This window comes from Microcebus murinus, chromosome 1, assembly GCF_040939455.1.
Source record: "Microcebus murinus isolate Inina chromosome 1, M.murinus_Inina_mat1.0, whole genome shotgun sequence".
NCBI lineage: Eukaryota > Metazoa > Chordata > Mammalia > Primates > Cheirogaleidae > Microcebus > Microcebus murinus.
Window position 1 is genome coordinate 133546459 of NC_134104.1, and position 26564 is coordinate 133573022.

Consider the following 26564-nt stretch of genomic DNA (forward strand, 5'->3'; position numbering starts at 1 on the left):
TCCTCACTAAGGAGCTGATGGTCTGCAGACCTCTCAGGTTTTCCCATTTCTTTTTTTAATTAAAGTTTCAGTCCACTGAAATCCTTTTAAAAGCAAATGAAAATGAGTAGACAGAAGGTAACCAAATTCAGGGAAGAATCTTAAACAACAAAACCCCTGCTGTCAATTTTTAATAAACTCTTCCCTCTTTTTTGGATGAAATTCTATTAAATACCTTACATCACCCTTTATGTCACCTTCAAGGACTAATGACAGCTGCAATTTTAGATGCATGTGTGATTCTTACCTTAATATCTTATTCCCCATTTGGGCAAAACATGGAAAATTGGCCTTGTATCACTGTTTTTAAGTGCCAGGAACTATATCTAGATCTGACCACTATTGTAGCCTCAGAGCCCAGCACTCTACGAAATGTATCTAGACCCTTCATTAATATGTTAAAATGGTGAAAGGAAGAAAAGAAGGAAGCCTATTTTTGTATATTATAAGGCTCCAAAACATTTCTTGAGCTTTTCTATAGTAATCAGAGCCTGCCATTCATACATCAAGGCTCTGTGTGCTAGGACCCATGGTGTAGGCATGGTGGCTTATCATAAATACTTGAAATATATTTAGGGAAGTCAGTGAGTCTGTGTGTCTCTTGTTCCCTGTGAATGTACTCAGCTTTGTGTAGATGAAATAAATTGCTAATTGAAATAAGTGTCCTAATATTACTGAAAGATTCCACAACTGTGTAGAACTTTCCCTTGGCAACATTGGGACCTGCAGAATGCAATAGGCAGCCAACTGTATAAGGCCAGTCCTAGAATCTCAGAACCATTCTTTCCCCCAAAGGGTGGTCCTATCTCTGTGACTCTCCATTGTTCTCAGTGAGTGTCCTATTTACATTGGACAGTTGATTGCTTGAAGAGGAATCACCAACCTTATGGTCAAAGTCCTCCAGGCATTTTTTAGTAGTTGTTCTACTTGGAGGAATGGACTATGACCAACAGCTTTTGAAAGACCAAGTTCATAAATCTTAGAAGTCTAGTTCAGTGACACTAGGAGGTGTGAGAGGAGAGGGATATGTCAGATCTGTTTCTAGGAAATCCCTGGTCTGAAAGCTGGGATAGCAAAGGCATGGTGCCTACCCTGCCAAAGCAACTGTCCTAGCTATTTGATGGAGAAAGAGTCTCAAACTTCCGAGCCCATAAGAAAACAAGATGTTGTGCATTTATAGATGTGTCAGTGAGATCCCTGACTTCCCTCTCCCTTTCTTCTCTCTCCTAATTAACAGAGATGAGGAAGATTGGGCGTCTGCACTGGGGCAGGAGGGGGTTGATCAAGAGGCCTTTCCAAGAGAAAGTGAGATAACTGCTGATACCTGAGAGGTTTAAGTTGATGGACAGCATGTTGGCTCCCTTCCCAACATTCAAAGCCAGAGCTCCCTCCCTCCAAAGAGGGTACTGTTTCTGTGTGTTCATTGTTTGGAGCCTCTGTTTGCATTCAACTGTCAAAACGACTTCAACTACAGTTTGTGTGTTGGTTTATATACCAGAACAATCAGACATGTCTGAACAGTTTCTTCAGATTTATATTTTCTGATGCCTTATGAAACTTTTTAAAAATGTGAGCTGTGAATTTGTAGAATACAAAATTCAGTGTCATGGGCTTGAATCAATTACTTCAGTAAATTACAAGCATATTAAATTCAGGGGCATTAGCAAAGCTTCAGACGTTCTTAAGACTTAATAATCTCATTCTAAATAAAAATGTAGCATTTTTCTTAAAATGTTTTAATGAATGTAAACTATGGAGGGCAGTTCTAAATACAGTCAAATTATGAACATGACTGAGTATTTTATACAGTGGAAAACAGCTTAATCAAATTTAATATAGATTAGGTTCCGCTGTTCAATAGCTTGAATAAATACGTGTTTCTTTTTATTAGAAATCTATCATACCCAGGGCATAGGCCACCATGTTTGCTTTGTAAATCATGCCATCTGCCCAGCCCTTTTGACTCTAGCACAGAAAGAGGCTTTTGCAAATCTTACATTTTGGGGGACTGACTTGGGAACTAGGAGAAGTAGGTCAAGAAAGGCATGGAGAGAAGACTGTGTTGGGCATGTTGGTTTCTGAGTACTACCTAGAGAATATCCCGGAGTAGATGGATAGGCTCAAAGATCATGGAATTTTCTTTCTTCATACACCTTTGAAAAACTGCAGAAAAGAATCAAAATGGGCAGTCTCCTAAATGATTCCCTAAGTGATTAGAGACGGAGTAACTACAGGTTATTCATAGAGCAATTTTAGAACCTATTGAAGCAGGGGGCCTGAAAACTTTTTAAACGGGGCCAGTTCACTGTCCCTCAGACCCTTGGAGGGCTGGACTATAGTCTAAAAAAGACTATGAACAAATTCCTATGCACACTGCACATACCTTATTTTGAAGTAAAAAAAAACAAATGGGCAAAAACACTAGCATGTGGCCTGCGGGCTGCAGTTTGAGGACCCCTGTCAGAAACCTTTGGTATTCTAGAAGATGGCACCCTCTAAAACTGATAAGGGGAACCCCCATCTGTTACTTGGTGCATCAGGCACTGGAAACCCCCACCACTAATGGAAGACCCACATCAGCATAATACTAACCTCTTTCCTGGCCCTTCAACTAGTCTATTGCGTGGCATCAGCATAACACTAAATCTATTGCCTGGTGTATCAACGTAATATTAACCTATTGCAAGACACACATCAACTAACCTACACCTAGTACCTCATGCCTCCTCAGACCACCCCAACTTAATAAAAGTGGGAAAAAATTGGGTAGATGGTGCTCAGAATTTGGTGGCGAGGCCCCTCTGAGCCCGCTAGCGAAATAAACTTTGATTCTCTGACTCGCCGTGTGCCCCCCTAGGCTTGTCCTCGGGACCACCCAATGTAACACTTGCTGTAACAAAACAAGGTACACTAGGCTTCCATTGGAGTATGGAAAAATATAATTTCTATTCATATTTGGGTTTTATAAAAATAAGTTTTCCATAATAGGTCAACCATAGCAGATGTATATAATTTATAAATACACATAATTGGGAATGTTTGCTAATTTTTTTTTTAACTAGTGAGGTATGTATTCAACCACTGCAGTTTTGGTTCAGGAACAATTATTTCTTAGAACCCAGTGGGGAGAATCTGCCTTATTATTTTATTGCATGCCTGGAGTCTTAAATATTTCTCCAAATGTATTTGTGGTGTATCATTGGACCACCCTTGTCACTAAGAGCTCCAGTGTCTCATTTGGCAAATGATAATATTATTCTAAATTCTCCTCCATTTGCAAAGACTTCTGGAGGAATTTCAGTCTTGAGCTTTACAGATTACTTACAGAAAAGAGCCCAGGAGTTATTGCTATCCATTGGGTAATTAGGTAGTTCCAAGGAAAATAATAAAACTATTTTGTGCCTGGGAGATTAGAATGGCACATGGTGACTCATATTAGTCAGCTGAGTAATTATGTAATTACAAAAGAAGGGGAAGAAAACCCTTCAGATTGTTTTTCCTAAGAGGCCCTTTTGGAAGCGTTCCAGCCCATCAGGTACTTATGTAATTAGGTCGGGGGCACAGTCCGTAAGGAAAAGCTAGGGGGGATTCATTAGAGAAATGTTTATGTAATAGAAACTGGTAAAAAGGAAAAAGACGTTTTAGAAGATTCACACAGGCTTCATACCAACTATTTTGGATACTATAGTAAACGTCGAGGAGTATGGTCTTTCACAGGATCTTGATGCCATACGTATGCAGGGGAAATGAAGGGCAGTAGCATATTTTGAAGTAATCACTATCTAGTTAGCCTGTGCTAGGTGCTCTCTCCCAATCACTCAGTGTAGTGGGTCTTGTATCTTCCCAGTTTTTGCAGATAATTAAACTGAGAGTCTCAAAGTATTTGAACCTGAGTCCTTTGAGTTTCGAAATCTACCCTTCCTGCTGCACTATGCTGCCTGCTAGCATTTCTGACCCAAATTATTCAGGTGGTTCTGCTTGTATAGATTAGCAGGATAATTCTTCGTTTCATCTCCTCACTTTGTATAAGTATTGTCTACACAGAGGAAAACACTGAATTGAAAAAGGGTTAACTTGGTGATTTGGGCCATATAATTTACCAATCTGGATTTCCTACATGGTCGATCTGCAGAGCTCTACCTTGATTAATACTTTGTACAAAGTGGCCTCCCTACCCAATATATAATATCTCAATTGAATGCATCCAACTTTCCCATGTATTAGTATGAGGATTAATACATGACATAATAGTACACATCAATAAAAACGATGTTTATTTTGAAGGAATATATTATGTCAAAGAACTGACTTCATTATACAGGTTTGCTTATATATATTTACTCAAGTTTTAAAAATATGTGTCATTATATCTATATTTCTGAGACATTGTGTGTTGACTTATGTTTGTGATGGCAGAAAACTAGTGGTTTCTTTGGCCAAACACACTTACTTTCAGATTTCTTACATCTTTATCTGATATGTTTCATCTAGCCATACTTTTGTAGTTTTAGGGAATAAAAAAGGTATTTATGCAGGGAAAGTTCACGCCACATTTTTATTTTAGTTCTGTAAAAGATATAATTGTCTCTGATACAGAAATATGAGCCATAGTTTTCAGCTGATTTGGAGAAATGTTGTGGATCAGGTCAGATTGAAGTCACTCAAAATAAGCAGTAGGTCTCCTTAGAGATACTTCTGCAAGAACTGAGATCCCAGGAACTGGGAGAAAGGAAATGGGTTTGGAAGGGCAGGCTGAACAGTTTCCTTTGCCAGTTCTGGAAAAAAATTATCTTCTGCTACTACAGACTGAAGCATTCGTGGGATTTGACTCAGTTGTCAAAGGTTTGCCAAATATTGATTTAAGTTTCCAAAAACTTCAGTGTTGAATCTGGTGGAATGTGTACAATTTGGATTGGCAAATTGTTGCTTATTTATACCACTTTGGCTCTTCTTTTTCCAATTGAGATACTTGTCATGGACAAGTTGGGAGGCTTTCTAGAATAGCCTGTGAAAGTCATAAAGGTAGGAGTGCATACTGTGAGTATTTTTTCTCTGTAAATGTATGTGTATTTACCACGTGCTTTTTATGTAGTGTTAAGAATTAAAGCATATTATTTTAGCTCAACATCTTCATGTTGGTTGGAACGTAACACCTAATCCAAGCTGCTATGTGGGCTATTGGTGATTTCCTGTAAATTGAGTGGTCATGTCAGGTACTTGATAGAAACTCTTCAATTTACTGAACTCATTTATTCGTTTGATAAATATTTTTGACACTGTCAAAAAGAATATGTCTTTCAAGGACCTCTTAAAGTCTAGTAAAGGGAAAGACATGTAAATAGGTAATCAGTTGTGAGTGATATGAATACTATAATCAAACATGGGAAGAGGACACTATTAACTATTTAGGGAGGGAAAGCTTCATAGACTAAGTGGCATTTCCTCTGGATTTTAAAGGCTAAGAGTTTTCTAGGCAAGTGAGAAAGGTCGTTTTGGAGAGATGGACATTTATCTTATATGCCAAGATGGATATTTTTTTTGTGCCAAGCTTGTATAAGTGTGGCGAGTATCTAGAGTCAGAGTTTTATTGTCAGGACATTCAACCAAAACCCGCCTGTTTGGCTTATCCCGCTCCTAAATTGAGCAGCTACTAATACTCATAGCTTGGTGAGGTGATTTGGCATTATACTTCTGATTTGTTGACTATCATGTAAATGAAGTAACTTTGGGGGCATACTTCTGATTGACTGACTACTATGTAAATAAAGTAACTTTTAGGACATACTTCTGATTGGCTGACTACTATGTAAATGAGGTGACTTTTGTGAAAACCTGCCATTGGCTAACTGCAACCCCCAAAAAGGTATAAAACTAAAAGAAAACGAAAAAGGGGTTCTCAGAATTTGGTGGCAGATAGAATGGTTAATTCTAAAGATAAGAGCCATAGTTCTTCCAGATAAATCTTTACTTCTTAGAAGACTCCTGATTTCAAAAAATTAACCTTATATACTGTGTAGTGATTTGGTTTTAGAACAAAAGTATTACATGTATTTGGTTTGAGAAGTCAGATAGTTCTACAAGACTTGTAACAATTCCATGCGTCACCAATTTCCAGCACTATTTCTGTTCCCCTGAGGCAACTATTTTCAACTTTTCAGCAATTTTCTTGTATTCCATTCTAATATTTCTACATTACTTGTTCACACTTTTAAAAATTCATTTTAGGCATCATTTACTGTCATCCAATTATAGAAGATAAAGATTTAACTCTTTGATATCATATTTATGTACTCATTTCCCCACCCCATTTCCAATATACTTATATCACAATTTTTATTTAATCAATATGCAGCATTTACATATGATTATGCAAATACTGCTCACAGACGCTAATGCTATATACTATGAGCACATATCTTTCTGTCATATAAATTAACTTGGTTCATGTTGCCCATCCACTCCTCTTCAACTCAACAATTTAATATTTTCATTCTATCTGGTCTTCAAAGTTTTCCATATGTTTTTCAGCTACTAAAATATTGTTGATATCTTTCATTTGCTGTTATCACCTCTCTCATTCTTTTTAACTTCATGGATTTATGCCTTTGGGGAAGAGGTCAAGATAAATGTATATCTTTGATATGCCATATTTAACAAGAGGAGGACTTTCTGTGTGAGGCCACAGAAAAGAAAGAACTAAGTGAAAATTTCTAGTCATCAGAGGAAAAGCAGGTGTTGAGATAAAGCAGAGTTTAAACCACTTGTCAGAGATAATAAGAAACACAGATAAACTACATATTATACATGTATGGAGGAGGAATGGAAAGATGTAATTGCTGTTGTGAACATTCTACTTGTTATCGTAGGAGAAAAGGGAGTGTTTTCAGCAATAAAATAGGTCTTGACCTGAGGGTTATAAGGAAAGAAAAAAGGAAGCTTATAAAACTTTTAAAGAACTATCTAAAGATGACATGCCTAAAATCCAAAGTTGAGTCCAACCTTTTTGAATCCTAAGTACATTTTTAAACAACTGTGAAAATACGAATATCTGGAAGAACCAAAGACATAATCTTTGAATTAATAAACATTTTATTAATAGAGCTTTGTTTTGTTACATACCATACATTCAATTCAATTGACATTGTTGAAGATACTATTAATTCATTAGGAACAGTGAGCTACCAGACAACAGACACCTCAAGGAAGTTATAGTTCAGAAAAGACCATGAGATAGGTATATAAATAAAATAATGCAAGGTAAACTATCATAAGTATAGAGAGAAAGGGGTGTGGTGGTAAAGAGAACACAATCAAGCTAAAAATTTATGCAGATGAGAAACTATTTCTATGCTTGAAGTAGCTAGCATCTAAAATGGGCTCTGAAAGAAACAGTATTTTGCAGTAACAAAAATACCAAGAACTGGATTCTGTGTGAAGAGACAGAGAATGCACAATGACACAAAGGCGTGGAGGGCTCGCTGCACATGGAGGACAACCAATAGTGAACTTTCAGTTTCATATTTTTAAGGAATTATTATAATGACTCATGAGGTAGATTGACACCCAATTGCAAAGGTGCTATTATTAGGGTGTTTTTGAGGGACCCGCCATATTATTTCACCTACAGGTTCTGAACATTTAGACACATAGAAATAGGCTAGTATGGGGGATTTGGTATGGAAACAGGAACCAGGCTTCCTAAACTTTTACCCACAGAGCATGTAGAAACACAAGCCCCTAGACCCAAGGGTGGAGTCAGTGGAGGCACGGAGACTAGGGACATCCCATAACAGATGACTTCCCCAAAAAATCAAGTGAAAGCTCAACTACTTCATACTGTATATATTTAATATTATACAAATGATCTTTATCTCAGTCTTACTAGGCTTGGCAGAAATGAGTACTCTCTCTAACACTGTTCTCCTTTGAAAGATAGACTGCAAATTGAATTCCTTCTATGGAAACGTGAAGAATTAAGTATCTCTGCCCACCCCCCACCAACAGCGTTGACTGTTGAAGGAACTGCATGGAGTTTGGGAGCACACAGAGAGCCACCACAAACATTAGACTAGGATACTAGGGTAGAGCTACCCGTTAGGAAGAAAAATTAGGCAGGTGTAGGTAAAATGTTTTAGGACAGGCAGAGTAGGGATGTGGGAAGTTGTGATAATAGGAGTAAAAATAAGAAGGAAAAATCTGAAGCAGCATATTGACTGTGGGTGTGGAAAGAAGGGACAGTATAAAACACACTCTAGGACAGTTGGAAGGGGAGAGCAAGAGAACTGAAAGGTCAGTGGTTCAAATTCAGGTAAATAGATGAATGATGACTCCATTCACAGAAATGGGAAAGGTATCAGGAACGGAAACTAGGGAGGAAAATGAGTTATCTGTAGGTGTGATGAATTTGAGTTATCAATGGGCTAACCATAGAAAAATGTCCAAGAGAATATTCGAAATGTGAGTCTAGATTACAGAAAGAACATCAAAGCAGAAAGAGGGTCTAGCCAGAAGGTCAATCGCTCACACGCTGTTTAGTTCAGTTGACTCCTCTTCCCCTAAGCAATTTTAGACTTTATCAATGAAATAAGTGATGTGTTGATTTACATTCTGATTGATGTTCCTTATCTCTTCACCAACTGGCCCTTTTAGTAGCTCTGAATACCACTGCCAAATCCCATGATGGAGACAGTCAATTGATTGAGGTCAGCCACTTGGTGTCCTTGTGCCTGTCTCCTCATGGATGAGATGGAGATAATAACAGTCTGTGGCCTGTGGTAAGTCCAATAAACATACTGTATCCTTGTGTTTTTATTTGGCTTTGGTTATTAATGAGGCGTTTGTATCTTACTGATTTTTATATTCCTCATAGTATTTATCGTCAAATTTAGCACACAACAAAAACTCATTAAACATTCACTAACCTGAATCTTGGGTTAAGAGAAAATCACCAACACCATATTTCTATGGATGCTTGGATCCACAGAACAAATCATCAAACATGATAAAGCTGATAAGTAGAAAGTTATTAAGACTTAAGTACAAGTCTTCTGATTTGAAATTCAATGCACCTTCCCATAAGAGCTAGGATATCCTACAAATTGCACTTATTTAGCCCTCTCCCCAAATATATTTGTCACTCATGCATGCTACATGCACACTACGAGATGCTGTTTATTGTGGATACTCAGGGACCCAGGCTAATGGAGGCTCAATCTCAGTTTATGCTTCCATGGTTACTAAGGGAGGAACAAGGGAACAGGCTCCCACACCCATTTCATTGGCCAAAGCTGTTGGGTCACACCTAATTTAAACTAAAGAGGAAATGGAATTGTACTTTACATCCTGAGGGGAGGAGCACGAGGAATATTTGGAAACAAGCCCCAATTATTATAAATACGTGACAGAAACAGGATGCAGATGATTGTGTGTCTGGTTCCAAAACTTCCACTCTCGACCATCCCACTAAACCATCTCCCAAATTCTATTACAGGCTCATTAAAACTCAATTTTGAGATACAAAGAAGTATAGTAATGGATTCTTGGACATGACAAGGGAAGAGAAACCAGGAATAGGAAAGGTGGGGTCACAAGAAAGAGGTGAAACAGAGTACTAATTTTTAAGAAAATAGTAAAAGATTGTAGACAAGTAAGAGGTAAAACAGTCACTTAAAAAAAAAAAGATCATAAACTTTGAGACGCGGAGAGAGAAGACAGTCTGGCAGAAGGCAATGAGATCATTCTCTCTCTAGGTTACCTGGACTCAACTTTTTAATAGCATGTTTATTTATTTATACTTTGGGAACATTCCTATTAAACTGAGATCTGAATTCAGAGCAGAACATTGAAAGTAATTAAAATTGGAAAGTGTCCCTGATAAAGAGGCAAACAAAAACCTGGTGTAGTCAGAGGGGCAATATTACTGTTTTTAAGCAAACACGGGCACATAAAGTCTGGTAGATAGCAGCACCCTGGACCACATGGAAATGTGGCCTATGGCAGGGTTTGACGGTGATAGAACTATTTGGTAAACATTATGGAAGTGTTCCTCCCTGCCTTCACCAACCTAAACCACCAGATGCACACATGTTCTCTCTTTTTCTCTCTCTCAAGAATTTAAGGACCAGTTCAGAAAATACATTTTTTAGCCTAGTTCCTCACCAATTGATTAGGTATAGGGAAAAAGACCAGGCACCTATCAAAACTCTCTCCAGCTCTTTGACTGTGTAATAAGTTATGAAATGAGAAACAATCTCTTCACGCAATCACATGCAACATTTTGTTCTCAAGAAAGGCTACTATAACTTCCTGCATCTGTCTTGTATCACACATAGTCATTTACCTGTCTTTCTCCCTCATGAGATCGTAAATTTTCCTAGGGGTAAGGATTGGGTTTTATTTATTTTTGTCTGATCACTAATCCAAAAGCAGTTCTCCTTGCTTAGCAGAGCCACAGTAGATGTGGCCCTTTTATAGAATAGAACAATAGTTTATTGAAGAGAACTGATTTGAATCCTTGGCAGCAGTGGCTAAGCCCCAAAGTATCACACTGGCATTGTAGCTGGAACCTTGGTTAGGAAAAGTCAGATATCCTTTGCTCTAGGAACCTATGAGCTATGATGAAAAACCAGTTATAATACTCTTAAATTATTTGCAAGTCATTTTTGTTTGTGTTTTTTTGAGTCAAAGTCTTGCTCTGTCACCTGGGCTAGCGTGCCATTGCATCAGCCTAGCTCACAGCAATCTCAAATTCCTGGGCTCCCGTGATCCTCCTGAGTAGCTGGGACTATAAGCATGCACCAACTCGCCCGGCTAACTTTTTTCTATTTTTAGTAGAGACAGGGTCTTGGTCTTGTTCAGGCTGGTCTCCAACTCCTGACCTCAAGTGATCTTCCCACCTTGGCCTCCCAGAGTGCTAGGATTACAGGCATGAGCTACAGTGCCCAGCCTGCAAGTCATTTTCAAGAGTTCCCGTGATACAAATGTTAATGAAGTTCTGAAGGGTTAGTGCTTTTCGAAATCACTTTGAGCTACATGCTTTGCTTTGAATGTTAGGTAAAAATTGTAAAGTTTCTGTAGCATACCCAAATTAAATAGGGACCCCCACGGCAAGGCTACAGTTTATAAGTAAGTCTACTATCTCTCTCCCTCCCTGACCTTAGAATGTGACCTCAGACACAGTGGTCCATGAAGCAGCCTGCTTGTACTCAGCTTTTGAATTGTAGCCTTTGGAAAGGAAAATATGAAATCACTGGGCATCATGATCCTGTTGGTTCTACAGAATGGCTTGAGCTTCTACACTGGGCCTGGTGCAGGTCATTGTCCTTGCTCTTGTAAAGTTTTCAGTTTAGTTGGGGCTGGGAGGGGATCTAGTTTCAGTATAACTTGATCAGGGATAAAAGCTATGGATAAACCAAGGCTCTCGGGTGAGTTAGAGTTGTGTTGGAAGAAGTAAAATAGTTTTACATAGCTAAAATGTGGACTCACAGACAAGCCTCTCAGACCAAATGCTCTTTCATTAATTCATCCGTTGGTTTATTCATTCAGACTTTTTTTTTTTTTTTTTTTTTTTTTTTACGGGAACATAGCTAAACACTATGTGAAATAAATAGATGAATGGCTTCTCATTCAGAAATGTAAGAAGCTGGCAGTCTGCTATGAAAGAGAAGGATGTAAGTGCCTCTAAATCAGTGTAAGAAGGTAAAGGAGCACAGAAGTGGTATAAAGAAGGCTGGGAGGAGAAGGATGCTCTCTTCTACCTGAGAAACTCTGCCAGGGCTCCCTGGAGATGGTGGTCTTGGGCATGAACCATAATCTCACTTTGGGAGTTTGGACTGGTAGGAAGAAGCCTACTTCAAACAGAGGGAAAAGGATAAGTGAAGTCAGAGAGACTAAAAATCTCAACAGTGTGTAAATGAGTGACTCCTATCTCTTGCCCTGCCCCCGCCCCCCCTCCCCCAGGTGGTAGGGAGGGAACAGGAGAAACCTGAGAAGTAGGGCAGCCATAGATGCTGAAAGGACATAGCAAAAATGCTGGGAACATGGAGTGCAAACTGTCTGCTTAGCTGCTTGCCAAAGGCCAGACAGCCCTGCTTAGGAATCTGAAAAGAAAACTCAGATTATTTATGTGCTACCACTAGCAATATATCGAAGGCCAAGAGGAGCTGAGAGTTATTGAGCTAGTTCAAAGCAATCTCGATTATTGAAAATGAATGAAATTGAATTCCACTTCCTACAGAGTCATTTATTGAGAGACAAAAGCAATTAATATTGAAAATAAAATAATTGTGAACTTCTGAACTAAATTACCATGCAGATATAATGTACTGTCTCATCAGTCTTTAAATACTTCATGTATTAGAAAATTGTAACACCAGTCTCTGAACCAGGGTCTTCTACATCGTTAGCACTTACTCATTTTGCTTTTGCTGGAAAGCAATTTTCAAGAGTAAAATATTAAAAGCCAGAGTTTCAGAACTATCAAAATTAAAATACACAATCATGTTGAGGTTTGGGATTTCGGTTTGTAAATTCATCCTGTCATTTGGTAAATTTAAAAAACTGAGAGATGAAGCTGACCTTGTGAGCTATCCCACAGTTCATTGATAGCAACAGAAATTTTTGCATATTATTGTAAATTTGGCATTGTCCTGGAGTACCTGCTGCCAAGAGCCACGCATATATTTAATGAATGATTCTGCTGTCAACAATAAGCATCATTGTAGAAATGATTTATGCAATGAGGGCCCTTAATAATTGAATGTACAATATATGTACAGAGTTGGTACATACGTTATAATTCACACAAGATCCAACTTGAGTCACTTTGCTTTATAAGAACACTTCAGGGTCTCTGAGTTAGTCACCCATTATCCTTATTCTTTCTCTGTGGAACTAGCTGTCTTAAGTAGGTTTCCCTAGAAACTAGAGCTTGTACTGAGGATTGGTGGAAGGAGTGGAACTGGAATGGAAAGGGAAGGGAGCCAATAAAGAGGCAATAGGAAGAAAAGTCCCATGGAGAGTAACTTTGGTTGATCCTGCCTGGGAGCTTTGGAATTATGATAGGGCACACTCTAGAATCATCTAACCAGGGGCTGGGGTGCTGACATATTTATACCTTCTCTCTGCAATGATCCTCCACAACAGTCCCAGGCACTGGCTGTTGGGAATGAAAGTGCATGGGGAGCTGATAAGCGATAAGAAGGTAAAGAGGTCTGGGAATATGTGGGCAGGTGCCCCAACAGCATCCACCTCACCAGCCGTGTCAGATACTCCCTGATTATTAAATGCTGTGGGAACAGAGTTTAATCTTGCCAATTGGTGGCAACAGCAAACAACTCTCTAGCAGCATGCTGAGGAACATGCCCAACTCTTGGCATTCTCTATTCAGAGCCTAGTGTTCAGGGAGAGGTTTCAAGGGGCCAGGAGTTCTATTTCGTGCTGGTAACAGGCTGGTCAAAGGGAATCAACACATGCAAGACAACCTATGTTAGGAAAACAGATGAGGAGAAGGGGCTCCAACCTCAACTGCCTTCGGAGGCCAGACAGATAACCTCACTGAGAGAAAGCTTTCCAATGGCTGGGTGTATGGCTGCAGGGAAGGGAAAAGCTTCTGGAAAGTCAGAGATTCTTCCCTAAAAGCAATGAAATTCAATCTTGAAGAGCACTGGTTCAAAAATATATTTTATAGACACAATTTGCCTGGTAGCCTATCAGTTTGCAACATTGAATGTCTAAAATAAATGACCTTTATATATGCATAAATCTGGTTTGGACATTGATAGAAAACCTTCCAGAGTACAGAAAGCCATTATGAAGGGAGGGGAGTGCTTAAATACGCTGGATTCTTGCCACCTGTTTAAAAGTTGGAACTCTGTCCCACAGCATTTAGATCCTCTTGGTAGTAGACTCCATTGTAATGAAATTTTAATATATATTTTATGTATATCAAATTTATATACTCATATATACCTCAGTATATCATACAATATATGTATGTATAATAGAATTGAACCCTTATTTTGACAGAGAGTTTTGGCATCAGCATTTTGAGAGGCTAGAATTCTTTTAATTATTCAACAGAATATAAAGTTGTCTCTTAAAGACAAAATACTGTCTTGGTGCAATCCGTCCTTTGCCCCTCCTCAGAATCACTAGAGAAAAATCTCCTTAATGACCAATAACCCGTAAAGTCTGTGTAAATTGGTTGAATGTGGTGCTAATTACTGTGCCTTAAATTAAACTACAGTGTTAGTGTTTGAGCCTTCATTGTTGGATCTTCCTGAAGTTGTATTTCATGGCAGTACTCTCCAGTATTTTCCCCATGTATGCGGACATCCTTGGGACTTGTGCCATGATTCATCATCAGTAATTGGGTAGATCATTTAAAGCCTTAGCTTCCAACCCTGAATCTTGTGGGTTGAGTCTAAATGGTCCTGCTGTTTCATTTAAGCATTATAAATATCTCTGCCGGAAGCTTCCATGCTTACTACATTCAACACACAAACCAGTGACTGTTGGCACTTACAAACCAGTAGGGACTAGAACTTTAAGAATCTTTTGCAATAAGCATTCTTGTGTACTCCTTACAACCTTTAACGTAAGATGCTCCATTGTTAAGAGACTTGTGTTTATCTCCACAATTTTTCAAATTATATTCGAGAATGGGAGTTAGGTTTTGGTGTCCTAGCCATTTTTCCCCACTTAAAATTCAAAACGTAATATTATCCTTGAGACTGAATTTTAAATCCCTAATCTTAGAAAAATCATAAGCAAAAATAGGTACAAAATAAAGCCTCAATTAACCTACATTGGCTTGTCTCACTGACTGAATTTGCCCGCTAATTGAGTTAGCTTTCCATTTCAATTTTTGCTTTGAAGACTTGGCATAGGAAAGGCTTACTCAAAGGATCCTATGGAATGAGAGCAGCTTCACAGGAAAAATGAGAAGAACTTCTTTTGTTTCAGTTTCTTGGCCTTTGATTTATATTTGTGCTTGATTTTATATTTTACAAATATGTCTTTATTCATTCAGACTTACTAGAGGAAGACTATTCCAAATGATCAAGAAAACTAAACTATCAATTACTTAAAAAGAAATTGAATATTTTTATTATGGACAATGTATTTAGAGCTTGACCAAAAAAGTTTTCTAAAAGAGCTCTTAGAGAAATTGAATTATTACTTAGATAAGAATGATTTATATAGAGTTGTTTAAAAAACAGATTGCTTACACTGTTAATTTGCTTAGAAAACTTGTTTGTACAGGTGATGCAAAGATATACTTCTAAACAATTAGCATTGTATTTGATTCTTTTTCCCGAATTAAACTATTTCCCTCTTGATATTGCCCAAACCAATATTTAATCATGCACTTCTACTTTGTTCGGGTTATAAAAATTGACTTTAGAGCATAAACTTCCTGTCCATTAACTTTCACCTAAATGGCACTGGGTTGCCATTTGGTTAATTATATTTGGAGTTCAAAGTTTTGATTATGTCTGATTTATCAGATGTAATCTTTTAAAGGCATAAAATTAAATAATGGCAGTACAGGTAAAGAAGGTTAACTTTCCCTCAGTCATCAAGATTAATGGTCTTGTTTTTCAGAAACATACTGAGTGTTGACAAAGTGTGCTTTGCTTTTGTATGGTTGGATTGTATAGCTCCAAATTGTGAAGTTCAGGGAATATTTGCCAATTTTACGTCATAGATTGCAGGAACTGACAAATAAATCTATGACTTCCAGTTTTAAATGTTACAAAGCTTAATTTTGTTCTTTTATCTCTTTACATTGAATAGATTTTAATGATATCTGTGCTAAATGAACCAAAAAGATATGACCTCTGCCCTCATGGAGCTTTGCTAGGCAGTCCAAAATAAAGTAAAAAGCAAATAAGTACAAATGCTACAATTTGTTAAAAAAAAATGCTTGGAAATTAAGAATCCATTGTTTTAAGACAATGATTGGGCTTGAGGGAATAGATGATCTTATTGTCTTATTTTCTTTATTGTTCATTATCACTAATTTTAATTGTCTATACAAATAAAAACCAGTTGATTATGCAGTAGATCAAAACTTTTTTATTAGATTCCATTAAAATTACATATTTTAATTATTGAAATGACTGGTTCCATACAGCTCTGTGATAGGTCCATGTGGATGGGCATAATCTAGACATTTAAAAATTATTTCTAAGTTTATAATTTATAGCTCCTAAATATTCTTATGGCAATATGATATGGAATTCAATGCAGAAAACTTAGAAGTTACAAAAAGATAAAAAAGACTTACTCATAATTCTGCCAAGACATAACGAGTATTAACATTTTTTTTTTTTTTTTTTTTGAGACAGAGTCTCACTTTGTTGCCCAGGCTAGAGTGCCGTGGCATCAGCCTAGCTCACAGCAACCTCAGTCTCTTGGGCTCAAGCGATCCTGCTGCCTCAGCCTCCTGAGTACCTGGGACTGCAGGCATGCGCCACCATGCCTGGCTAATTTTTTGTATATATATTTTTAGTTGGTCAATTAATTTCTTTCTGTTTTAGTAGACACAGGGTCTCACTCAGGCTGGTTTCAAACTCCTGACCTTGAGCAGTCCTCCCGGCTCGGCCTCCCAGAGTGCTAGGATTACAGGCATGAGCCACCATGTCCAGCCTGTATTAACATTTTGTCCAATATCCTAGCCACTTTCTGATACCATGCATAACTATTTACACATGTATACCTGTATAAGAAATAAAGTTCTACCATATATATTATTTTGCAACTGTTTTCCACTTTTTAGAATCAGAATTTTCCCATGATTTTTGACATTTTTAAAATAATTTTAATAGCTATATAGTATTTAATTACATTGTTGCATCTCAATTGAGTTAACCCAAGCCACTCTTAATGTACAGTTAAGTTGTTTCCAGTTTTTCATTTTTATAAATACTTGGATACCTATCTCTTTCCTTGCTTTTAATTATTTCCTTAGGGCACCCTCCTAAAGGTGAAATTGCTTGGTTAAACTCCTAAGACTTTGTATATGTAATGAAAAACATCCCCCAAAAGACTATACTGATGTAGACTTCCACTAGCTGGAGACAAGTCTACTCTCGCCATACGTCACTTTTACTGGGTCCTTGTTTTTATTTTTAACTTTTGTCATTTCAGTGGACAAAAAATAACCAACAAAAACAGTGTTCTTCACTTCATGGGAAACTAGAATATATATTTAATGATGCTTTATGATTTGTATTGTTGCTTTAAAAATAAAACTGGAAACAAAATCAAATTTAGAGGAAATGAAAACTAGGATATGAGCGTGAAGTTCAAGGTGATGCTGTTAACAAAAGCAAATCAACAAATTGCAAGAAAATGCAAGTAATAGAATCAGAACAACAACAAAAACTCCAGTTAAAAAAAAACAGGCAAAATCAAGGTAGAGAATTCTTCCCCCAAAATCAGAATTTGCTGTGATCACTAATGACAAATTTTTAGATTGAATTTGGTAAATACGGTTACACCTTAGCATTCCTGTAACTCTTGTCTTGAAATAGATTACAGTGAAAGAATCTAAATGATACTAAGAAAATTGAATGACTGTATTAAAGATAGTGATAGAATGTTAGAATTAAAGGGGAGTTGAAAGATTATCTAATCCAGCCCCTCATTTTACAGGTAAAATAGAGTGCTACAGGGATGAAGTGACTTGCCAAGGACTCATACCTGGTGAGTAACAAAAGGAAAAATAAATGCATCTAAACAAGTATTTTTAAAAACATGAAATTTCCCTATAATTTAACACTTCAAATATAACCATAGTTTGGCCTATGAATTTTGAGAGTGTTTCTTACGTATACATAAAAGCCAATGTTTATATTTTTTTCCAAATATGCAATCAGCCTATAAAAATTTTGTGCACATTGTTCTTTCGCATATATTTTGTATAGACAGAATGTCTTATTTTCTCTCAGCTAATGTGTAGATGGAATATAGAAGAGGCTGACAAACTTTTTCTGTAGGAGACCAGATGGTAAACATTTTAGGTTCTGTGGACCCTGTAGTCGTGTCTGTCACAACCGCTCAGATCTGCTGTTGTATCACAGAAGCAACTATAATTAATATGTAAACAAATGGTGTGACTGTGTTCCAATAAAACTTTATTTATAAAAGCAGGCTGCAGGCAATGTTTGTCTAGCAGGTTGTAGTTCACTAGTACTTGGAATACAGAAAGAAAGTTGTTTTGGAAAAAAATGCAGTATGAGGAGGAAACATGATGTTTATCCTGGTTATAGATGGTAGTGAACAGGTTTGAATTTCCATGTTAACTTGACCTTGATTAAGGTAGTTAAGGTACTCACTGGACTCATGAGTAAAGTGTGGGTACTAATATCTAGATTGCAGGTATCATTTTGAAGATTCATGTAATTCATCTTTTGGTAAGAAAACTTTCTTCTTCCCCGAGGGATGGAGGTTTAAAAGCAGTATTTATGCACTAACATAGATGAACCATTTGGACAATGAAGAAGTGGCCAAATTGATTTCTCAACAAGTCAAAGATTTATATCATGTAGATCCCTTTAAAAGTCATCTCTCAAACTGTTGGGTAAAATTGGGTAGACATTACTGTATCAGAATGGTTTTGAGATTTCCTCAGAAAGGATTAACATGCTTGGCATGAGAACTTTTGTAATAAAGGAAACACTGTAGTTTAATTCATAATGATTTAAAAAATAGAAGATTTTTGAGAGGGGAAATCTAATTACAGTGAAAATAAAATTTCATTTACTCATTTCCTTCATTTATTCTGGGGGGAGATAAATATGTAAGGGTATACAGCAAAGAAAAATAACATGTACTAAGACAAAATAAGGAATTAATGTAATGCTGCCTAACTATAAATTTTTCTTATTGTAATCATATTTGTATATAAACTTCAAATGAACCTATTGGGTAAGTTCAATTGGTATTTTAAGACAAAATTTCCATAGCAGTTCCAAATAACTTTATTGCTTTTTCTAATTCATTTTGAATGTAATGCATTTTTTATGACTTGATAACTTTATTTTCTTCTGCTTAGGTAGTTATACATTCAGTTGAGTACTTTAAGATTTGAATGCAGACAGCTTCCTTCTGTTTTGTTGCTTTTTATTCAGAGCTAGCTTCTTTCATCCAAACTTCAATGTAAAGTGGAATACTTTTATTAATTTATTGCATTTTAGTGTCAATATTGACCCCGTTAATTTTACATTTTGGGGGAATCAAAGCATTTTATCCTAAATATTATTAATGATGACTATATTTTACACTTAAGACGAGAAATGCTAAGTGATTCAAGATAATATGTTAATTTGTGAAAATAAGTATATGAATATAGTTGAGACATTTTTGAAAAAACTTACCCAATTTAATATCAGAGCATATACTCTAATAAAGCTTAATTAATTCAAACATTTTGGCACCAGCTTTTAAGAGTAAAGAATGAAATCAGTGGAACAGAATAGAATATCCAGAAAGAAATCTAAATATTGGAATTTAATACAGAATAAAAGTAGTATTTCCACAGAGGTTAAACTAGTTTGCAGTCCCACCAGCAGTGTAGGAGTGTTCCTCTCTCTCCACATCCACGCCAGCATTTGTTATTTGGAGACTTTTTGATAAAGGCCATTCTCACTGGAGTTAAGTGATATCTCATTGTAGTTTTGATTTGCATTTCCCTGATGATTACAGATGATGAGCATTTTTTCATATGTTTGTTGGGCATTCTTCTGTCTTCTTTAGAAAAGTTTCTGTTCAAGTCCTTTGCCCACTTTTTAATGGGGTTATTTGATTTTTTCTTGCTGATTTTCGTGAGTTCTAAGTATATTCTAGTTATCAGCCCTTTATCGGATACGTAGGATGCAAAAATTTTCTCCCATTCTGTAGGTTGTCTGTTTACTTTCATGACTGTTTCTTTGGCTGTGCAGAAGCTTTGTAGTCTCATCATGTCCCATTTATTTATTTTTGTTGCTGCTGTGATTGCCTTTGGGGACTTCATAAACTCTTTGCCTAGGCTGATGTCTAGGAGAGTGTTTCCAACATTTTCCTCTAGAATTCTAATAGTTTCATACCTTAAGTTTAAGTCTGTTATCCAGCGCGAGTTGATTTTTGTGAGAGGTGAAAGGTGTGGGTCCTGCTTTAGCCTTCTACAAGTGGCTATCCAGTTTTCCCAGCACCATTTATTGAAGAGGGATTCTTTTCCCCAGCGTATGTTTTTGTCTGCTTTGTCAAAGATTAGATGGCTATATGAGGATGGTTTTATATCAGGATTCTCACATCTGTTCCACTGGTCAATATTCCTATTTTTGTGCCAATACCATATTGATTTAATTACTACAGCTTTGTAGTATAGTTTGATATCTGGCATATTAATGCCTCCCATTTTGTTTTTGTTGCCTAGAATTGCTCTTGATATTCGGGGTCTTCTTTGGTTCCATACGAAGCGTAAAATTATTTTTTCTATATCTGTGAAGAATACTGATGGGATTTTAATAGGTATTGCATTGAATCTGTAGATCAGTTTGGGTAGTATAGACATTTTGATGATGTTGAGTCTGCCAATCCACGAGCATGGAATGGATTTCCATCTGTTTACATCCTCTGCTATTTCCTTCCTCAGTGTTTCATAGTTCTCCCTGTAAAGGTCTTTTACCTCCTTGGTTAAGTATACTCCTAGATACTTTAATTTCTTTGTTGCTATTGTGAGGGGTATTGAGTCTTTGATTTGGTTCTCAATTTGATTGTTGCTGGTGTATACGAATGCCTGATTTCTGTGTATTGATTTTGTATCCTGAGACTTTACTAAATTCATTTGTCAGTTCCAGGAGTTTCTTGGTTGAATCTTTGGGGTTTTCTAGATACAATATCATATCATCAGCAAACAGTGAAAGTTTGATCTCTTCTGCCCCTATTTGGATACCTTTAATTCCATTTTCCTGTCTGATTGCTGTAGCCAGGACTTCCAGCACTATGTTGAATAGAAGTGGAGATAGTGGGCAGCCTTGTCTGGTTCCAGTTCTAAGTGGGAATGCTTTCAGTTTTTCCCCATTCAGTATGATGTTGGCTATGGGTCTGTCATATATGGCTTGTATCATTTTTAGGTATGTCCCTTCTATGCCTATTTTCTTAAGTGTTCGCATCTACCCAAAAGATCCAATGACACTCTACAAAAAAGACACCTGCACTCGAATGTTTATAGCAGCACAATTCATAATTGCAAGGCTGTGGAAACAGCCCAAGTGCTCATCAATCCAAGAATGGATCAATAAAATGTGGTATATGTATACCATGGAGTACTATTCAGCTCTAAGAAACAATGGTGATATAGCACATCTTATATTTTCCTGGTTAGAGCTGGAACCCATACTACTAAGTGAAGTATCCCAAGAATGGAAAAACAAGCACCAGATATATTCTCCAGCAAACTGGTATTAACTGAGTAGCACCTAAGTGGACACATAGACATATAGGTACTACAGTAATAGGGTATTGGGCAGGGGGTTGGGGGGCGGGTATATATACATAATGAGTGAGATGTGCACCATCTGGGGGATGGTCATGCTGGAAACTCAGACTTGTGGGGGAGGGAGTAAAGGGCATTTATTGAAACCTTAAAATCTGTATCCCCATAATATGCCGGAAAAAAAAAAAAGATAGTATTTCAACTTGATAGGAAAATAATGGTAGAATCAGAATCAGTGAAGGGAAAAAAGGAAAACAAAAAAGTTTAAAGTAGCTTTCTGACAAAAGATAAATGAAGCTAAAGCACTTTTGTAAACAACAATGGAACATGTTCATGTAGACAGATCCATAATAACCATATAAACAATTCAGTTAAAAAATAGACAAACAACATTCACTGCATATTCCCAGAAGAAATATCAATGGCCAGTAAATAAAATGAAAAAAGTGTTCAAGCATACTGATATTTAAATGTATATAAAAAGTATATTTTGTATTTTGCCTTTTATTGGCAAAATGTAGCCTTGCTGACATCTAGCAATGGCAAGGCCATTGGGAAATCTGCACTCTCATTTATTGTAGATGGGAGTGTAGCATGAAATAACTGTTTTTAGAGTGAAATTGGTCAATATCTATTAAAATTTCAATATAGGCACCCAATAACTCAACTGCCTCACTTCTCAGAAAATATTCTGTGAGATTACTCAAGTTCATAAGATATATATTCAAGATTTTCTTTGCGCTTTATAATAGAAAAAAATAGAAAGCTGGTTGAGTAAATCATGATACCTTAATATAATGACATAATCTATAACTTTTATTAAAATACATTAAATATATGTCAGATGACATAGAAATATGTCCGTGGTAAGTGATAAATGCAAGTCACATGCACAGCATAATCGCGTTTTTATTGTGAACAAAACATTGCCATTTTAAAAATGCTTGTCTTTGGGTATGGAATTAGAGGAGTAAGTGTGTGGGTTTGCCCATTTTGTTCTCCATTATATTTTATACCTGTGCTGATTATAGGTGCTTGCTACTTTTTTCTGTTTTTAAATCAAAACATATAAACATATAAACATGGCAAAGTAAAGAAAAAGAAAGAATAGACACAGGGACCTATTTTATTCTTGTGCTGCTTGACTGCAAAATTATTTTGATATATAGCTTCAAAATGGAGTTTTCATAAAAAATACACACCTTCAAGAAATTCCACTCATGGGCATATACCTAAGAAACATGAAAATGTATATACACGTGAAACTTGTATCTACGTTTATATGCAGCACTATTCATAATAGCCAAAAAGTAGAAACAACTCTGATCTCCACCAGATGATGAATGGTGGGTAAGTAAAAATGTGGTACATTCATGTAATAGAATATTATTTGGCATTAAAAAGAAATGAAGTACTGAAGCATGCTACAACCTGAATAAACCTTGTGAATGCTATGCTAAGTGAAATACACCAGTGCAAAGGACCGCATGTTATATGATTCTATACATATGGAATTTCCAGAACATGCAAATCTGTAGAGACCAAAAGTAGATTATTGGTTGCCAATGGTTGGGGCTAGGAGGTGTGGGATGGTGAGTTACTGCTAATAGGGACTGCATTTCTTTTTTGGGGAAATGAAAATGTTCTAAAACTAGATCATGGTGATTGCACAGCTCTATGGATATGGGAACCATTGAATTAAACACTTCAAATAGGTGAATTTTATAAGATATAAATTATGTCTCAATATTTCTTTAAATGCACATTTTCAAAACTAGGAATAAGGAGACTAAGGGCATGCATCTCTTGGAGTTCATGAAACTTTCCTTTGGCTTTTCAGACAAAACAAGAACTGTGCAAATTAGAACAACTGCTGAGATTGCTTCTTAGAGATAAGGGGTAATAAAGGGTATCAGTGCTTCACTTGTCTAGAGTTGAGTCTGAAAATGGAACACAACGCTTTTTGATAGAGATACTTTCCCAGCAAATGGGATCTATCCTAGTGGTAGTACCTGCAATGATTTAAATCATACTAAATCCTGTAGCAAGGAAATTATTTTATTCCCCTTATAATTCTCCTCTAAAACTTCTTATTCTCTTGATAAGAAAGGTGGTTTGATGGCATTGTGTCTTCTATAGCTCTTCATAGCTAAGACAAGTCTGGAGACTGAGCTTTTCTCGGACCAAGCCATCTAATCAGGACTCAGTTACATTGTTTTGTTTCCGTCCTTTTTCCTTTTATGGTTTACCTTCTATTAGAGATAGGCAAAGCTGGTTTAGTATTACATTTATGGGAATTTCATAACTTGTGTATCTTCAATACGTTTATTAAGGTAAAACCAAAAATGTGCAAGCTTAACTAAAAATAAGAGTGAAAACTGCTTGCTGACAAAACAAAATTCATGCCAGTGGAGTGTGAATAACTGAAGTTTAAGAAACAGCTTAAAGACGATAGTAATCACAACATCTTGGGGCTCAAAGGTGTCTGTAGACCATTTACTTTGAGACAATCGTTTTACAGAAGAGAAAACAGACCCTAGAAGGGTTAGCATCGTGCACAGGGTCACCATAGGTCATATGTTCAGACACGGCTTAAAGGTAAGAAAAGCATTAGTAGCTGTTCTTATTCCTTATCACTGGGAGTCTCAGAAGATGTAGTTTCGGACATCTGAACCAGAATTAGGAACTCCTCTGTGACTTAGCAAGACCCCGTTAGGGAAGGCTCTGATTACCAAATGCCAAATTGCAATTATCTCCCCATTTCTGTTTGCAACTGAGTATTCTTGAAGTTTTGTTGTCCAGAGGCAGCCATAGAACAAGAGAAGGAATTACAAAAGCATGGGGTGGAGGGTGTTGGGGGGATGGGGTGGCTAGAACCCAGCCTGCCTTTTTGTAAATGCTACAGCTAATTTCAATGATTGCTTTAGTGATATAACGATAACCAAGATTAAAGCAAGCAGGCATCCACTTTAGGATATGAGAGCTGGAATTTTAGATTTCATTATAAGATTGCCATCTCAACAAAATAGTACTATAATGGCAATGGATTTCCATTTTTTCTCCATTTCTTTTGAAATATTATCTCATAAATATACTTTGATACAAAAGAGATCTCTCAATTTTATGAGAGCTCTATTTTATTCTTATACTGATTTATCCCCAAAATACCTTTTTGATGAACAGCTTCAATATTCTTGCCCATGTCCATGACATCAGCAATCAAAAATAGCATTTTTTAAAATGTCTTTTTCATATAGTTGTAGGTTATCCACACACAAAAAAAAAAGACTCCTGCTTAGTGCTCGCTGAAACTTTCTTACAGTATTAACCAGGGATGTTTATGGCTCATGTAGCTAATTATTCTAGAAGGGAGAAAGAAACATCCCTGAAAGGGGTCAACTTCACCCAGTGCTATTGTGAAAAGTGAGGGAATGGGGACAACAGGAAGGGAACTAATATCTTTATGTATATTATTTTATATATCAGAAGGAATTGTTTTTCCAAACTATAATTTAGGAATCCAGAGCTCTGAGACCACATAGCCAGAAAGTGGCAGAGCTCTGTATCTCTCTGTCTCTGTACCAGCAGCCCCACAAATCGAACTCAATACCATTCCCATATGGGTCAGCTTTCCCAGGGCTCAGAATGTTTTACCCACTGAGGCTGTTTACATACAAAAATAATGAATGCCATCATCTGTGAGATCCGTTTAATTGAAGAAAACAGATTGGTTAAGTAGACTTTGAGTACTATCCTAAAACTTTATATTTTATTCAATGTCTGGGGTCACTTCTACACTACTGTGAGGATTTTCTTGATCATTATTACTTTAGTTATTAAAACCCCTTGCAGAGACTCTGAGAGTATCCTGGTTTGTATATAATTTCTCTCTACATCAAGTGGTACCTTAGTTGAAACTCTAGCTCTGTGAAATACTGGCCTTAAAACACTAGTTATTGAGTTAATAACTATGCTTTTATTCTAGACAGTCCATTTAAGAAGAAAGCTGAATATATTTTGATACTCAGAAAATAATGTTAAGCTACTATAATAAAATAAATGAATCTTTGAAGTATACAAGCAGCACTAGCTATGCATAGTGCTAATAGCATTATACTGATTCAGGCACTATAAACATTTTTTCACTGGATGTACCAGGTATTCTAGTATTCTGTTCACATCATCATTGAACAATCTTGACCAAGATACAGACATGAACATGATTATTCCACCCAAAGGATGACTGGAATTTGTGACTTCATGACTACTTACCACAGTGGGCAGAGACTAAAAGTCCTTCAAATAAATACATAGTTAGGTGGTATTTGGTGCCATAGGTGAGAATCGGGGTTGTGAACGCCTTATACTAACCCAGCTGACTTGGACCACCTGCACGAAGAATGATGTCAAATGGCTCACAGGTGGAAGGAAGGCTGTGTTGGCCATTGTCAAACCTGATGGAGAAGGAAACCAGTGTTACCTGGCACACCTCATGATTTTAATACTTTGGCCATTAAGGTTACTCTGTAGATGACTCTCTTACCAAAAATGAAAGTTTTTTTTTTTTTTAAAGAAAGTACTTCCTCTATGATCTATTAACTAGTGTAGAAATGTCTTTTTCCCCAGCCAAATGCAAAGGAAAGGAAGTTCATGCGAACATGTAGAATAAACATACTTTTTTGTTTCTGAATGACCCAAGATTTCCTTATTACTGTGGTATCTAAAGCTGCTGCTTTTTCATTTTAATGTGGAAGACATGTAATTTTCTTGTTTTTTCCAAGGCCATCAGATCATAAACAAATTAATTGCCTTTGATGAAACATGCTTGCAATTTTTCCAATGTGATATTCAGTTTTAATGTTTATAAGGGGTATATTTTGATGGCTTGAATTGGTTGAGTAGGATGTTGGTGTCTGTTATCCATCAGTAAAGATTACGGACTGAGTTAAAATTCAAAAGAACATATGTTACTATCAAATTTATTCATAAATACTTTTTTGTAATTAATACTTGAAAATCAGGAGTGACAGGCCATTTGAAT

General features: G+C 36.6%; 1 protein-coding gene across 2 annotated transcripts in view; it reads left to right on the forward strand.

The window, feature by feature from the left end:
* Positions 1–26564, forward strand: part of RARB (retinoic acid receptor beta) — a 702725-nt gene that overhangs the window by 195287 nt on the left and 480874 nt on the right. For both annotated transcript variants that reach the window (XM_076005783.1, XM_012786193.2), the window contains exon 3: positions 17701–17751. The gene's annotated coding sequence lies outside the window, so the exon portion shown is untranslated. The remainder of the gene's footprint in view (positions 1–17700; positions 17752–26564) is intronic.